Here is a 17,610-nt window from a genome sequence, read left to right on the forward strand (position 1 = left end):
GAAGTCTAGCGCTCAGACGGAGGCTCACAAACATCCCCAACTCCAGTTCCAAGGACTTGGACACCCTCTTCTGACCTCCACAGGCTCCTGTGCACACAGGATGGTGCACATACAAACTCAGTTGGGTATATACACCCTACATATTTTTGGGGGCGGGAGGAATGTGTCTGTACTGGAAATGTAAAAGTCTTTTTAAAAACGAAAAAAAGCTAGGTGTGGTGGCGCACTCAGGGAGGGAGGGGCAAATGGATCTCAGTGAGTTTGAGGCCAAACTGGTCTATAAAGAGAGTCCAGGACAGCCAAGGCTACACAGAGAAACCCTGTCTAGAATAAACAAAGCAATAGTCTCTTGACCATCTAAATTGGATTTCATTTCTTTCTAGAGCCTTAACTAACCTGCAGTAGTCATATGCCAGGTGTTAAATTCGCAATTTTTAACTCTTCAGGAGACAGGTTAACACAATATACTGAACACACTAAAAAGAAAGCTCTCACTAGACTTTGGTAGAAATGATGATTCTAAAGCAGGGCAGGTTAACACAGTAAACTTTCAAAAAGAGAGCCTTACTGAAAATACTTTGTTGATATTATAGGAAGCAGGAAAATGAAGCAAGAAATTCCTTCCAGCAATCCGTAGTAAAAACGGCAGAAACAAAAGAACAGGCCATTTCTATTTATGGCTGTTATTAATACAATGTAGAGGTACATTTATAAAAACATTCTCTAATTCTAGAATACAAACTAATTACTAAGCTCAAGGTAAATGGAAATGAAAGTGCAGATTCTCCTTCACTCTTTTAAAACTAATGTGGAAGTAAATCCCAACTCATTTCAGTACTGAACTCTCATTTCATTTAAGTACCATGCCTTACATAAAAATGTATATAATTGTTTCAGATTAATAACAGTAGTTTTTAAAATATTCCAAGATATTAAATGTTATATATACCAATTATTAAAATAAACTTGTCATTATTCACTGAAATAAGTGACATTTAATTAAATGCAAAATACTATAATTGTAAAATGACCTGCATAATTTTATATAGGAAGCAAATACTGAAATAGAAAACTTGGCTACATTTTAATTTATTTTCCCTTCAGATGGTTGAGTTCACAACAAATCCAATATAAGTCACATTTGTATCCTCTGACTAGATACCGATGAGCAGCAAGAAAAGCATAGAGATGGTAGCTCATCACAAGTAATAGCAAAGGCTTATAAAGCAAGTTTTCTACAACGTATTTTCCTAGGTCCACAAGACTCTGGTTACCAATTTAATATAGACACAAAAGTTACAGACTCTACTCAGTTGCTAAAAAATTTCAATGATACAATTACTACTTATAGAAAACAGTTTGATAACCTAAAATTTAATATAAAAGAAAACTCAAGTTTAATCAATTTTTACTAATGATTTTGCCATACATTACCAAAAGCATTATCGTTTTACTAATGCTTCAGGTATATTTGTGAGAGTGAAAAGAAAAGCATCCTAAAACCTATAACATATTACACTATTATAATCTGACTGTTTTTATAAATAAATTTTTTTCTTTAAAATTTTTTTTTCTTGGACCAACAAGACAACTCCGTTAAAGTGCTCGCCACTAATCCTAAACACCAAAAGTTCAATTCTCCAGAACCCACAAGGTGTAAGGAAAGAATCAATTTCTACAAGCTGTTCTCTGACATCAGTGTAGACACACATACAAGTAAACATAATTAAAATGTTTTCTTCTAATCTATACTGTTGAATCTACAATGAGCACATATTAACTATTCATTGCTTGTTTTAAACAAGTTAAAAGAGGTTTTTAGGAGCCGAAAAGATGGCTCAAGGGTTAAAAGCACATAATGCTCTCAAAGGTTCAGCAGCATCAAAGTCAAGCATCCAGCTCTAGTAGATCTGAAAGTCCCCTTCTGGCTTCAATGAGTTTTCCACTAATTGAGCATACTCATACACAGACATACACATAATAAAAGTTTTAAAAGACATCTTTTAAAAAACTAAGAGATTATCCTCTGCTTCTAAGTAGTTTTCCCAAATTCATATAACTCCAGTAAATTCAGAATTACAACTCAAACTGGCTAGTGTTCACTATTAGGCTAGTTAAATGCCCCTTAAAACAGTGGTTCTCAACCTTCCTAATGCTGAAAACCTTTAATATAGTTCCTTATGTTCAGGTCATCCACAGCCATAAAATTATATTGTTTGCCAAAGGGGTGGCTATCCACACGTTGAAAATAGCTGCCTGAAAGAGAAAGCACGGCGTCCTGGTAATCTCAACTGTATCACAGAGCCTTTGCAAAAATCCAATTCTGAACATTGTACTTGATGAACAAGCAAAAATTCAGGCAGATTTGTTTCTTTGCCACTACGGCTACTGCAATATAACCTCTTTTCCACAGCTCTTATCAAACCTCAATACTACTATATTATTCTTGCTACTTCAGCGTTCCCTGTTACTACTAAGCATCCTTTATGTGCTCCCTTAATCTGCAATAATTTCTGTGGTCTCTTTTTAAAGTCTCTTGAACCATCTAAATTGGTTTTCATTCTTTCTAGAACTTTCAGTGGTCTAGGTAGAGATATGCCAAATCTTAAGCCAAAATACTTTATTAATATTTGGAGTCCTAAATTATTTTTGCCGAAAGACATATCCAATATACCACTGAGAACCATTTGCCAATGTAAGTTCCTGGGATGATAGGAAACACAAAAGCTCATGTAATAAATATCGAATATAGCCATTATTTCTAACATTTCTTAACCCACTTTTTCTGTCTTATATTACATCCTCTTAGAATTTTCACAGATACATTGACTCCAAAAGCTTGTGAGGGTTTTTTTTTTTTTTTTTTGCATATGGACTTTATTTATTTATACTAAACTACGCACAGTAAGAACAGTTACAAAACAATTAGAAAATGTTACATTCCATATGTAAAAGTTGCATTCAGAATGTTTAGCTCACATTAGGCAACCTTGAAGAAAATACTGTGTGTCTAATCTAGGTGAGTCTGAAGGTTTATACCTAAACCATGCTCTGTCTTATCTTGTATTTATCAACTTAAAAAACATTTCCTACACCTTAAAAATATTTTCTTAAATCCTAAATAACTTAAGCCTAACTAAAACTTTAACTATCTAGTCTTCAAGTCCTCAAAAGAAGTATGAAATGGTTACCAAACTGAAAAGTATCATGTTAAGTGCTATCTCTTTTTCAAAATGTCTTTCCACATCCTTGTTTAGTGCTGCAATAGTCACAACAGTTAGGAAATGGAACCAACTTTGACATCTATCAACATAGGAATGAGTTTTAAAAAAACAACAACATGGTACAGACATTGGAACTTTAATGAGCCATAAACAAAAATGAAATCACGGCATTTGAGGAAAACAAATCAAAGTAGAAATTATTATGTTAAGCTGATTGAACAAAATTTGTTTAAAAAACAAAAACAACCAACAACACGGCTTTTTACCTGAGTGGCTCACACCTTTAATCACAACACTTGGGAGGCAAAGGCAGGAGGATCTCTGTGAGTTTTAGGCCATCCTGATCTCTAGGCTACACAGAGAAACTCTCTCTGGGGCTCTGGGGGAAAAAAACAAAAACAAAAAACCAACAACAACAAAAACACCACCAACAACAAACTGCATTTTTCTCTTAATTGCACAATTTAGATTTTAAATTATTTATGTATAATTTTTAAAGGTCTCACTCAAGCATTTCAGCATTTCTTAGCTACCTTCCTAAGTCAAAATTTTAAATGGCTAGACATAGACACACCTTTAATCCCAGCATTCGGCAGAAACATGCAAAAATCTGTGTGTGTTAAAAGCCAGCCAGGTCTACACAGTGAGTTTCATTCTAGCCAGAGCCACATAATCAGACACTGGCTCAAATAAAACAGACAACAACAAATGATGTTCTATGTACTTTATTATATACTGTTTTTAGTGTTCTACTAATTATTTCCAACAGCACTGTAAAGACTCTTACATGTATCTCATTTTAAATTTTTCTCTCTTATCTAATTCATACTACTACACTCAAACTACTGATTCCATCTGAAATTAAAACTTGAAAAGTGCATACATTGTCCTCTTAATAGTTAGTTGCTCCTTTGAGCAGTCTCTATTTTTAATTTTACTATTCTCTATCTACTTAGCCTGGCTACAAATTTCATTTCCCAGTAATCACACATAATCTCAGAATAGTTTCATCTTATTGATCCTAACTCTATTCCTTTATAAAAATACCCTCTGAATATTTCCCACTGTTGCTGTAACAAACTCCTTCAAACATAATGACTTAGAGAAATAAAAAATTATCTCACAACTCTAGAGACAAAAATCCGGTGAGCTTTGAAAAATTAAACCATGTAGCTAGCTCTGCTAAAATCTCTTGGAAAGTATGTTCTCTTACCTTTCCCACCTTCACTTACTCAAGACCTCCATTGCTCAGGCCTCTGCTTCCATCACATTTGTTTCCTCTGTTTCTACTATCACGTGGCATTTCTGACTCAAATCTCCTTTCAATGGTACAGGAACTCCAGGATAATTTATAAACTCTGTATCTTAAAATCCTTAACTTAATCATATCTATATTTTAATCATATCAATTTTATGCCACAATATATTTAATATACACATTTCAGGGAGTATAAAATGGATATCTTATGGGACTACTGTGTAGCCTACCATACATACCATCCTATCTTATCCTCAAAATCACTTTTCTCTTTTGCCCAACCATCTTTTCTCTGTTCCATTATTGCCGTAGACAGCATAACCAAACCAATCCTCACTGAGCAACGATTTTTTTTAACATCCTCTAAATCCTTCACTTGCCTTTTCTTCTTAGTAGTTGCTGCAAACTAACACAACTTTCTTCAAGCTCACAGCCTCAGTCCCCAGATTACCCAGGCATGTCTTTTCCCACACAAAGTAGATTACCTTCCACCTTATGTTCAACCTCACTGCTATATACAGTATACCCTCTGGTGAACTACTGATGGCACATTTTCTGGAACCTTACTTTACACAGTGTTGGCCACAAACAACATAATCTGTAAGACTGTCAAAACGCTTTTTCTTAGCTCTTTACCCATACCTACGGACTCATACACACAATAATTTTTTTTTTAATTGTAGACAGGTAAATCAAAAGAACAAGTGTTGATTGGTATCGTGCTATTTTATCTTTCCTGGTACTCAAACTCCTATGCCCATGAACTCATATACTCACTAAAATTAACTAGAAAATAAACATGTCTATGATCACAATATTAAGTACATTCTTAAAAATACTTCCTACCATTTCTGCTTCCTTACTTTTTCCTGACTATATATGCTGGCAGTTTCTGCTTCTTAAGGTTTTCTTCTGTACTGTATTCATTCTCACACAGAATTTAATTTATACTTACAAATGTGATGGTCTGAGTAAGAATGGCTCCTATAAGCTCCTATATTTGAATTTTTAGTCACCAGTGAGTGGCACTATTTGAAAGGATTAAAAAGATAAAGAAGTGTGGCCTGTTGGAGGAAATGTCACTAGGAGTGGGCTTTGTGGTTTCTGTCTCTGTCTCTCTGCCTATGGATCAGGAAGTAGCACTCTCATCTACTTCTCCAGAACCATACTTCTCTTTTGCATGCCACCATGTTTCCCACCATGATGATAATGGACTAACCTCTGAAACTGTAAGCAAACACACAGTTAAATACTTTTTATAAGAACTGTCTTAGTCATAGTCTCCTCACAAAAGCAAAACAGTGACTAAGACACATATGATAGCTTAAACCCCAGGCTCTTAAACTGTGTATTTCAACATCTGAAGGTTCCTGAAGGTGCAACAACAGAAGTCAATTCAAAAATCAAATGTAATGGATATGAGAGGTTTCTGGCAGTGTTACTGTGCAGCTTCACTGCAATCTTGGTTCTGAACATACAACATGCATACTTTGCACTGGGCATGTCCTCACACCATACCATGCCAATGAATGTTACCTGAAATACCTCAGAGCTCAGACTTGAGACTACTGCAAGTTATAAACCACAGTATCTTACTATACACAGAAAATTTCATGCTTTTAGAGAAACAACAGATGTTTTCTTAGTTTCTCGATGTCACTGCTCAACATGTAAATAAGAAGTTAGTATCTTTGAACTCTATTGTGCCAGAATGTTTTGATTTTTAAAATTGGTGTTTAAATTTCTGGTTAAAAAAAAAAAAACAAAACACAGAGCAGATGGATTTTGGCACAGACATTAGGATATATATGATTCCCACCAATTTCTGAAATGGCATACCTCGGCCATTTTGTAATATATATTTATGCAAAGCAGTACTCTCAGCATTGATCATCAAATTATTAATCAATGTTAATAGTCCCTGAAAAATATTGAAGAGCTCTACACATGACAGTATTAAGTATTCGGTCAACATTTAATTCTTTATGTAAAAGTGACAAGGTACATGCATTTCTTTAGTATCAAATCTGGTTGTATCTTTAATAAAATTGTATTCATGTCAAGGAATTGCTATAAAATAAATTTCTGGTTTATTATCAATAAGTGCCTGATCTGTTTAGCTATTTTGTATGCCTCTATACCTGAGAAGGATATGAAGCCCTGGCTTAAAGTCACCTCCTCCTCACTTCCAACTACCACATGCAGCCCTCAGTACAATACAGCTAAACCATTAAGGTGCATTAAATCTGAAATATTCCCTATATTTTGCAATGGTACCTGCTAAAGGGGCAGAAACCTGAAGTCATTCTACAGTCCACTAGGTCTCTTTTCCCCCTTTCTCTAAGTCCTGTCAACTCTACCTTTCTTCAGTTTTAAATAGTCTCCAGACTCCTTAGCTACAACTACTATAATGGACTCTGCATCATCACTTACTTGGAGTAGTCTCGTTACCAGGCTCCTACATCGTCTCCACCCTTTCTTACTCTCTATGTAGTCTGAATAATCTTCCAATTACCCCTCTACCAAACTCCTTAATCACAGCATGTATACAAAGTCCTTCTCCAGCCATTCAAAATTAAAGAAATGCCAGGCCTAGAATGCTTTTCTCACATTCCCCTAATCACCTTCTCTATCTGCCAGACAAAGGGATACTTAACATCTCAGCACAATGTTTACCACCTATCTACAATTCCCATTCATGGGAACTGGGTAAATAGTTCAACTGATAATTACCCAGCATTCAGAAAGCCCGGAGTTCAATCACACACACAACATAAGCCAGGCCTGCTAAAGGCACAACCATAATCCTAGCACTCAGAAACTGGAGGCAGGAAATTCATATCAAAGTTCAAGGCTACACAGCAAGCCTCTGGTCAGCCTGGGATACATAAGACTGTCTAAACTCACAAACACTGACACACACCACCACCACCACCACCAACAACAACAACAAAACCCTCCTCCTTGATATGACAGCATTAGAAATAATCTTGGTCCAATGATCTTCCCACATTGTCTTATGTCATTATAATAAAAAGTAATTTAACTATCTTACCCAACTAAACTGAGAGATGCTATCTTCAAAACTTGACTTTGAATACAATCCTGGCCAATTCCAAAAGCCCAATATACATTTATGTAGTAAGAATACCACTGATGATATTCCTATGGTATGTAATTTCACCTTGTTATCAAAGTTCTGCAGCTCTATATGGTCCCAATCTTGCTTTCCCTATAGTTGTGACTTGAATAGATTTAATTCCCCCACAGGTGCATGACACGAGTCTAAACATTTGTTCACTACCTGGGCACTGTTTGGGAAGATTATAGAAACTTCACGAGGTGGGAACTTGCTTAAGTAAGCCCATCACTAGTGGTAGGCTCTCAGGTTGTACAGCCTGGCCCCACTTCCTTTTTTCATTTTCTTGCTTGCTTGCTTCTTGTGTATGAACAAAATGTTTTGGTTTTTGATTTTTTTCAAAACAGTTTCCCTCTGTAGGTTTGGCTGTCCTGGCTCATCTCGAATTCACAGAGATATCCGCCTGCCCTTTCCTCCCTCAGTGCTGGGATTACAGGCGTGACACCACACCTGGCTTGTATGAACAAAATGTGACTGTCTAGTCTTGAACCTGCTTGTTGCCTTGCCTGCCCAAACTATGACAACACTGAGTACCTCTGGAACTGTAAACAAACAAACATAAAGACGCTTCCCCCCGACCCCAAAAGATGCTTTTTGTCAAGGTATTGCATCACAGTATGAGAAACAAAACTAATATTCCAAGAACTACTAGATTTGACCATCACTGCCTATGGAGAAACACCCTCCATCTTTTATACTGAAATTCTTCCCAGTTTCCAAAGATTTCCTTCTTTATACAGCCTTACCAACTCCAAGAAAGATGCAATGGTACCTTATCATCATCCTTCTTGTGACCAGATCCATCACTCTTAACTTTTTGTTTTACACATTTACCACATTACCATTATCAGGCTATACCCTCTTTGAAGAACAAAGCATAACCCAAGTCAATTTTATTTTATCACACTACACTCTATAGTTTAATGACATTTGGATAGCAGTTTTGTCAAATGAATATAAAGCAATGAACATCAGTTCACAAAACACATTTCATTTGACTTGCTCTTCCTTCAGCAATGAAAATATACAAAAAGCAGATGGGAAAACTAGGACAGAATGCTAAGAAACTTCTGACATGTCAAAAAATACTTAATGGAAGTATCAAACCAAGAGACCCAACTCAAAGCCTGGAGCCACTTTCCATTACCCACTGGACTCTTTATTTAGTTCTTAGCTAGCTTTCAGAAATCAGGCTGCAGTTTGTTCTCTCTCATCTGTCCATTAACTGAGATCAGAACAACTGTCACCTACTACAAGACATCCCAGAATCTTGTTTTTTTTAAAGACCAAACCCCAGAATTTATAATTAAATGCTTTGCTGAAGAAAGAATATATGTTTCACCCACCATTAGGAGTAAAAGAAGGAAGTCTCTTCTTACTACATTACTATTACACATAGTAATTAGGCAAGAAAGACGTAAATGAAATCCAGAAGCAAGAAAGCTAGCTATGTCTATTTTGAGATGATATAATCTTGTTTATAGGAAAACCATAAAATCCACTAAGAATATAGACACTAATAAATAAATGAGTCAACAGAGTTTCCACACACACATTCAATATGGAAAGTTTTAGTTTGACAGGGCAGTGCTGGAGTACACTTCTGATCCCAGCACTAGGGAGGCAGAGGTAGGCGGATCTTTTCTTTTTTTTTTTTTAATTGTTTTATTTACATTTGTGTGCGAGGGTGTCAGATTCCCTGGAATTGGAGTCACAGACAGTTGTGAGCTGCCATGTGGATTCTGGGAATTGAACCAGGGTCCTTTGGAAGAGAAGCCAGTGTTCCCAACCACTGAGTCACCTCTCCAGCCCTGGGCGCATCTTTTGAGTTCCAGGACTGCCTGGTCTACAGAGCAAGTCCCAGCACAGCCAGAGCTAGAGCTACATAGAGAAACCCTCTCTTCAAAAGCAAAAACAAACAAAAACAAAAGGGGAAAAAAAAAAGAGAGGACATTTTAGCTTGGAACACTAGCAATGAACAGTCAGGACATACAGATAGCTAAGGCTTGCTGGCAACAAGCCTATCAAAAACACATAAGCTCCAGGTTCAGGGTGATAATCTGTCTTAAAGGAATAAGAAAGAGTGACAAGAGGACAGACACTACAAGATACCTTCCTCTTGCTTTCATGTGTACACACATAAGCATGTACACCCACACAGGTACATGGCATGTAACACATGCAAATAACAGTAAGAATTTAAAAATCACTTTAAAAAAACCTACTAAAAGAGATATTCGGTATGGCGGACAACAGTCAAGTACAGTTGGCCAGTTTCCAAGGAATAATCTGGGGAAAGCTGAACTGGCAGACACAGTAGTAATCCCAGAGGCAGAGGCAGGCGGATCTCTGTGAGTTCAAGGCCAGCCTGATCTACAAGGCTACACAAACAAACCCTGTCTCAAAAAAAAGGAAAAAACAAAAACAAAAACCAAAAAAGTAACACAGTTAGATAGCTGGTAGGAAAAGGTAATGCCCAAGGCAGTGGCAGCAGTAGCAGGAAAAGCCAGGAAAAACTCTTAGCACTGGGTGTGTGGTACTGACAGTCAACAGAATAGAAGCAAGATACAAACATCTGCTTCTGTGGCAGCTTGGCAGCTGACATCCTGTGCAAACGACATCTCAGAAATTTCAGAGCAAGTGGTACAAGACTAGCATTTCAGTTTTATGAAACGAGACTAACAGAATACTCCAAGACTGGAAACGAAACCCTAATCAGATCTGCACAGCATTCAATAAGCTGAAACTAACTCAAAGTAGCAAGTAGGAATTAGGAAGAGCTGCAGAGGGGCACTGCCAACAAGAATTTTCAGTAGAACATTATTCTACTTTCTGTGATGAACTTTAAGAGGTGTGACCAGATCTGAGGCTGAGCATCGGTAACCCCATTATCCAGTGACTCAGGAGAGAACAGAATCATTTAGTAATAGTGGACTTCCCAGTACTGGGTATGTGTGGAGAGCTAGATCACCCAGACTGAGAATGGAGGATATACTGAGTGATTTGTATTGTTGATGTAGGCATGGCCACATCAAGGACCCAATGCCTGGAACCCAAAGGAATGGCAAGACCTTAACCACAGAGCAAGGCTCAGAGGGATGGCAAAGCCTTCCTCTGGTCAGTATGTGCAAGTATGAGTGTTCTATGAACACTGGCAACTACAGATCCCTCCTGACAGCAACCTGAAACTGCTCTTATACAAAGAGGTCCCACAAAGACTAGCTCACCCCTCCCCTTCCCCCGGTACATAATAAACTTGCTCAGGTTCTGAGTTGTTGCATAGTAAGTGTACTCCATCAGAACAAGCACAGCCCATTAGATCCCAGCTTTTCTATGTTTTGAATGTGTGCCTGATTGTCTGTCCTTTCTTCATTTCTTCATCTCCTTCAAGAGGAACTCAATTTTCTCAACCTGTACCCTTCCTTGTTTCTCCTCCACACACAACTATCTACTCTGTTTAATGACCAATGTCATTGTAGCACAGGGACTTGACCCTGCTCTGCTGCTGCCCTATATTGCTCCACCACCCCCCAACTACCTTTTTATCTCCCAAAGAACATGGTCTAGCCTGATCTGCAGGGTTTCTGTGCTCAATCTATGAACTGAACTATTCAATATGCCAATGGCAAATAGCCTCTTCCCAGTATTCCTCAGGCAAAACTATATAATTCCTCCACCACTTCCTATTACTATAGCTCCCTTTATTATAAACATGGCTTTCTTTTACTTTGTCTCTATCATCCCAATGCTAATTTCTAGTCTCTCATTTCTGTTTCTTTGAATATGCACTGTAACTAATTCAGTTCACTAAGTAAGTACCATTAATTTCACTTTGCTCCATAGAATGATTAGCAGTTAAGGAGTGACTATTGCATACTTATCTATTATTCTATTTTCACAGGAATATTCTATTTTACTATATTCCAGGTAGTCACAATTATTGCAGAGTATTCTACTAAACATTACAAATACTTTAACTGAAAGGTAGAAAGATAAAAAGGTAGAAAGAAAATGAATGACCTAACTCCTGATGCACAGAGCCTTAGGACAAAAAGACAAGTGACATAAAAAGCCAACACAGCATTTTATCCAAAAGTTACTTATCTCTGAGTAAAGGCCCAGAATGAAAAAGACTCAACACAGCTGAGCGCAGTGGCATACACCTATAATCCCAGCAGAGGCAGGTAGATCTCTATGAGTTTTAGTTCAGCCTGGTCTACAAAGCAAGTCCAGGACAGCCAAGGCTACAAAGAGAAACCCTGTCTCAAAAAACCAAAAGAGAGAAAGAAAGAAACAAATAAACTCAGACAAATTCTAGAACGGGAATTCAAAACAATGATGATTAATATGTTCAAAGAAATGAAAAAGGGTCTACATAATCTCCTGAATGCATCAAAAAGCTTAGGAGACGTAAATTAAATGAGTCGATGAAGGATAAAAAAATGGAATTACTAAACAAATACCAAACTGAAGTAATGCTAGAAATGAGCAATTCAGTATCAAATAAAAAGCACAATAGAGGGCTGGGGAGATAGCTCGGGTGTTAAGAGGACCTGAGTCCAACTCTGAGAACCCACATGGCAGATCCCAACTATCTGTAACTTCAACCCCAGGGTGTCCAATGCTCTCTTCTGGCCTTTACAGGCACTTCACGCACACAGTGCAGAGACAAATGTGCAGGCAAAGCAGCCATTAAAAAAGTTTAAAAAGGAAAAAATATAAATAAAAAAAGCACAGCCAAGTAGAGAGGCAGGTGTCCCTGCACCATTCTCCTTGTCCAAAGCCTAACAATCACCCACCACACCACAGGACACCAATACTTGGGAGTCCAACTCAGAACTCCAGACAGATATAATCCATATGCATTCTGCCCACTCTCCTAGCAGTCAATCTACACACAACCCCACTGGAAATCACATGGAACAACATGGACCAAGAATTTTAGGTAATGTACTCCCAAACCAGTCAAACCCATTTACCAAGATGCCCTGGAACCATAGTGTCCTATGTTCCTAATCCCACATACAGATTTCTCACATGGCCTCCTCTACCTGAGGACAATATGACATACTGTGTCCTGCTCCCTGCCCCGACAAAGTACTGCTTATTCCCACTATGACCCCAGTCCTTGCTACCCAACGACTATCTACAGAATCCAGGGCATCATCCACAAATTCTGAGGATCAACAACAAGAATCTAAGACTTAAAAAAGGTTTACTCTAAGGCTCAGAGGCTGGCACCTATCCCTCCCTAGTTAAGCTGAAGATTCAAACCTGACACACGATCCAAACATCAACAGAGGGGCTCTAAGAATGAGAAACAAGCACCATTCAGCTGGTCCAAACCTGACACGTTGGGGTAACAGCAAACAAAGACCCAAACACCCACTGTGCAAATAAATGTGAGACCAGACACTCATAGCAAAAAACACCATTCCTGAAATTAGCGTCTTCAGCATAACATTCCCCAAGAAAACCTAGCTTAATGTATGACTTCAAAATAGCAATTACAAATATGTCCAAAAATCTCAGAAAATAGGTCCAAATGCCTGACTGAATAAGAACTGCAAAGACACAGTTAAATGAAATAATAAAAACAGTTCAAGATTTGAAAATAAAATTTTAATCTAATTTTTCTTTCTTGTCATATTTCAGTTGGAAGTATTTTTAATGTTTGGGAGGTAAAATGTTTCTGTAGAGTTGAGCTGCTGTCCTTTTCCTTTTCCATAGGGCACCAGGTGCTATGACCAGACATCTTTTCTATGAGTACAATACTTCCAGCAACTAATTTCCAAAACTAATGATGAGATGGACTCTCTAAGGAAAAGCTCAATTGAAAAAAAACTCAAATGAAAAAGTTCAAGAAGTAAAACAAAGAGCATAGAGAAAGTCTAACCAAAATATTGGATCAACTGGAAGAGAAAATAGCAGGTCTTCAAGACAAAATAGAAGAGGATAACTCCATGAAAGAAAAATCTTTAAAAAAAAATTAAAATTAAAATTAAAAAAACCTTAGGAATGGAATTAGCAGTCAATCTGGAACACTATAAAAAAACTAAACCTACACAATTATATGTAAAGGAAACAATGAAACCACATTCAGAGGCAGAGAAAAAAACTTCAACAAAATCATATAAGAAAATGTAAACGGAACTTTTACTAGTCTGTTTCAATTGTCGTCTCAGAGGATTACCACCTCTGTTAGCCAGGCCTAGTTTTGGAAGTTTCTAGCCTCCGTACAGTCTAACCTAGGCCTAGAATGTTTTCAGCCTCTGAGACTTACTCTTTCCTGTTCTTTTCTGAGTTCTGGTCTGGTTGGTTCAATTCAGCTGTCTGGCTCAAACTCCCCCGCTGACTTATTGAATGTGGCTGGGCTAGCCCCTAAATTGCTCTGCATAGACTCAAACTAACTCCACCACTCTTTTCTAATCTTCTGGCTCCTTCTGCCATCACCTGTGTCTAGCCTGTTCTCTTATTCAACCTCTCTCCATAAAATTTTCCCAGTAGAACTACTACTCCCTCCCTCCCTATCTCCCTTCGCTCTCTGCATTGCCCTTTAAGGAGCTTCCCTTTCCTCTCCACACCTGTCTGGGCATATCTGGTTCTATCAAATCTTTCCTGATTTGTCACTTTTTCTGCCACTCAATTAGACAACACTTTTTAACATGGATGGGTGTTTCCTTCTAACAAAGTAACTTTACTAACCTTCACTGTTTGGGATGAAAGGTGTGTACCATCATCACACCTGAACCTAAGCTTTTCTTTACCTGATACTTGCTCTATACCAGGCTGGCCTTGAACTCAGATCTGCTTGCCTCTGTCAGCCAGATCACACAGACCTAGAGGGTCTTTGGATGTTATCTCATGGCAGAGCAGCCATGTTCTGAATTCCTCTATAAGAAAAAAAATGTCCCTAAAAAGGAAAGAAATGCCATCAAGGTACAAGAGGAATACAGAACATCAAATAGACAGGACCAGAAAAGAAATTCTCCATGTCATATAATAATCAACACATTAAATGTACAAAACAAACAAAAAAATGAATATTGAAAACTGCAAGACAAAAAACCAAGCCGCACATAAAGGCAGCTACATCAGAATAACTTTAAAAAATTAGAGACTGAAAGCCAGAAGGGCCTGAAGTGATTTCTGCAATCTTTAAAAGACCATACATGCCAAAACTAAATACTACTCCCAGGAAAACTACAATTCATTATTAAAGGAGAAAAAAAAAACCTCCCATAATAAAAACAAATTTATGGAATTTATGTAAACCAAGTCAGTTGTGCAGTGGATATGGCAGTCTAAAGGAAAGGTAAACTATTTGCAAGAGAACACAACATATGCTCCTATTAACAGTAAACCAAATGATGGGGTTGGGTTTTAGCTCAGTGGTAGAACACTTGCCTAGCAAGCGCAAGGCACTGGGTTCGGTCCTCAGCTCTGGGGAAAAAAAAAAAAGACAACAGTAAACCAAATGAAATCTAAGATAACTAGATTGAAGAAATAAATAAGCATTGTTCAATAATAATTCTCAGTATTAATGGTCTCAATCTCGCAATAAAAGGACATAAATAGATTGGATTAAAAAATAGGATCCAGCTCTCAATAGCTGTCCCATATCAGAACAACAATCCTATTAACAGTAGACTTAAAAAAAAAAATCAACAACAAACTATAGCCAAGTATGCTAGTTAATCCCAGCAGAGGTAGGTGGATCTCTTTGAGTTGGAGGCAGAAGTGGGCAGGTCTATGATTTCGAGACCAGCTTGGTCTACAAAGTGAGTCCTGAGTTCAAACATAGCCAGAGCTGTTACAAAGAGAAGCCCTGTGTCAAAAAATGAACACAGAAACCAAAAAAGTAAAAGAAGAGAAAAAATGAAGAAAGGAAAAAAGAAAACAGGAACCATCTTTTACTCTCTCTAAAATAAATACCTCACCAACTTAGAGTAGAGGATGGAAAACGGTGTTCAAACAAATGGAATGAAGAATCAAGCAGGCAAAGCTAATCTAGTATCTGACAAAATAGACTTCAAACCAAAACTAATTAAAAGACATAGGAAAAGACATTTTGTACTTAAAGGCTATTATAATCCTACACAGCATAAAATCAAAAGTCACACATTGACCCCAACATAGTGAAAATGAGGGACTTCAATACCCCATTCTCAACAACAGAAAGATTTTCTAGACAAAAAGTCTACAGTTAAATGACATCATAAATCAAATGGAGCTAATGGACATTTATAGAACATTCCACCCAACATTACAGACGTACTTTCTCCTTAGCAGCCCATAGAATCTTCTCCAAAATAGACCACATATTAGGACAAAAAAAAAAAAAAAAACACAAAAATTTAGGAAAATTGAAATAGATGATGCATTGTATCAGATGACAAAAGAATAAGCTAGATAACAGAAAAGACAATAAACTCACACAGCAACACACCACTGAACACACACTTTCTTTCAGGGGAGAAAGTAGGAAGAGAATTTATGAGCTTCTAGGACTGAATGAAAATGCAAGCCAAAAACCTTATGGGACACAGTGAAGACGGTCCTAAGAGAACATATTAGAGCACTAAGTGCCTACATCACAAATCAAGTGAAATCTCGTAATAACTTATGTTGCACTTAAAGGCCTTGTTAAAACAAAAGTAAACACCACCAAAAAAAAAAAAAAAAAAAAAAAAGGGTAGTTGATAAGAGAGAATTAACAATCAGGGGTAAAAATCAATAAAATAAATGAAAAAGAAATGCAAAAATTCAGGAGTTCTTTGGTTCTTTGAAAAGACTTACAAGATTGACAAGCTTTGGCCAAATTAATCAAAAGAAAAAAAACACAAATTAATAAAAATCAGAGATGAAAAAAGAAACATTTCCACAGATGCTGAGGAAATTCAGAGAAGCATAAGGCCATAAAATAAAAATTTATATTCCACTAAACTAAGAAAGCTAAAAGTAGATGAATTTCAAGATAATCATGACCTATCAAAAGTAAATCAAGATGAAGTGAGCAACAGACACCTCACAATCAGTGAGACAGAAGCAGTAAATAGTCTCATGACTAAAAAGACAGACAAAAGACACCTCAGAACACAGTTCAGAAATCTTCAAGACCTTCAATGAACTAGCACCAATACTCTTAACTTATTCCACAAAACAGAAAATAAAGGAATACTCTCGAACCCTTTTTATGAAGCCAGCATTACCCTGACACCAAAACCAAAGACCAACAAAAACGTAAAATGATACACCAATCTCTCTAATAAACACTGATACAAAAATTCTCATTAAAATACTAGCGAACTGAATTAAAGAACACACAGAAAAGATAGAACATCATGATCAAGTCAGCTTCATCCCAGAGATTCCATCATGGTTAGAGTAGCTTCATCCCAGTGGTAAAGATGGGTCAACACATTCAAACCAATAAATATAATCTACTACATAAACCGAAAGTCAGAAATCACATGATCACCTCATTAGATGAAGAAAAGGCCTTTGCAAAAATCAACATCTTTTCATCACAGAAATCCTAGAGAACATGAAGACACAGGGAACCTATTTCAACATAATAAAGGCAAAATCCCAAAAGCTACACACTAAACAAAGAAAAACTTAAACCATTTCCACAAAAATCAGAAATGTTTAATATACTACTCATAGTCTTAGCTAGAATAGTAAGTGGAGGAGATAAAGTAGATATGCATAGGAAAGGAAGATGTCAGAGTATCCTTATTTGCAGATGAAATGATTCTATATATAAAAGCCTTAAGGACTCCAACAAAAAAAAAAAAAAAGAAAAAAGAAAAAAAATCAATAGCTGTCCCATATCAGAACAACAATCCTATTCACGGTAGACTTAAAAACAACAACAACAAAAACAAAAACTATAGCCAAGTATGCTAGTTAATCCCAGCACTCAGGAAGCAGAGGTAGGTGGATCTCTTTGAGTTGGAGGCCAGTCTGGTCTACATAGCAGCAAG

The 17,610-nt window shown here is 37.0% G+C and overlaps 1 protein-coding gene across 4 annotated transcripts in view; it reads right to left on the bottom strand.

The window, feature by feature from the left end:
* Cdk13 (cyclin dependent kinase 13) overlaps positions 1-17,610 on the bottom strand; it is an 89,673-nt gene that overhangs the window by 55,418 nt on the left and 16,645 nt on the right. The gene's annotated exons all lie outside the window — the stretch shown is intronic.

This window comes from Meriones unguiculatus, chromosome 19 (assembly GCF_030254825.1).
Source record: "Meriones unguiculatus strain TT.TT164.6M chromosome 19, Bangor_MerUng_6.1, whole genome shotgun sequence".
Taxonomy (NCBI): domain Eukaryota; kingdom Metazoa; phylum Chordata; class Mammalia; order Rodentia; family Muridae; genus Meriones; species Meriones unguiculatus.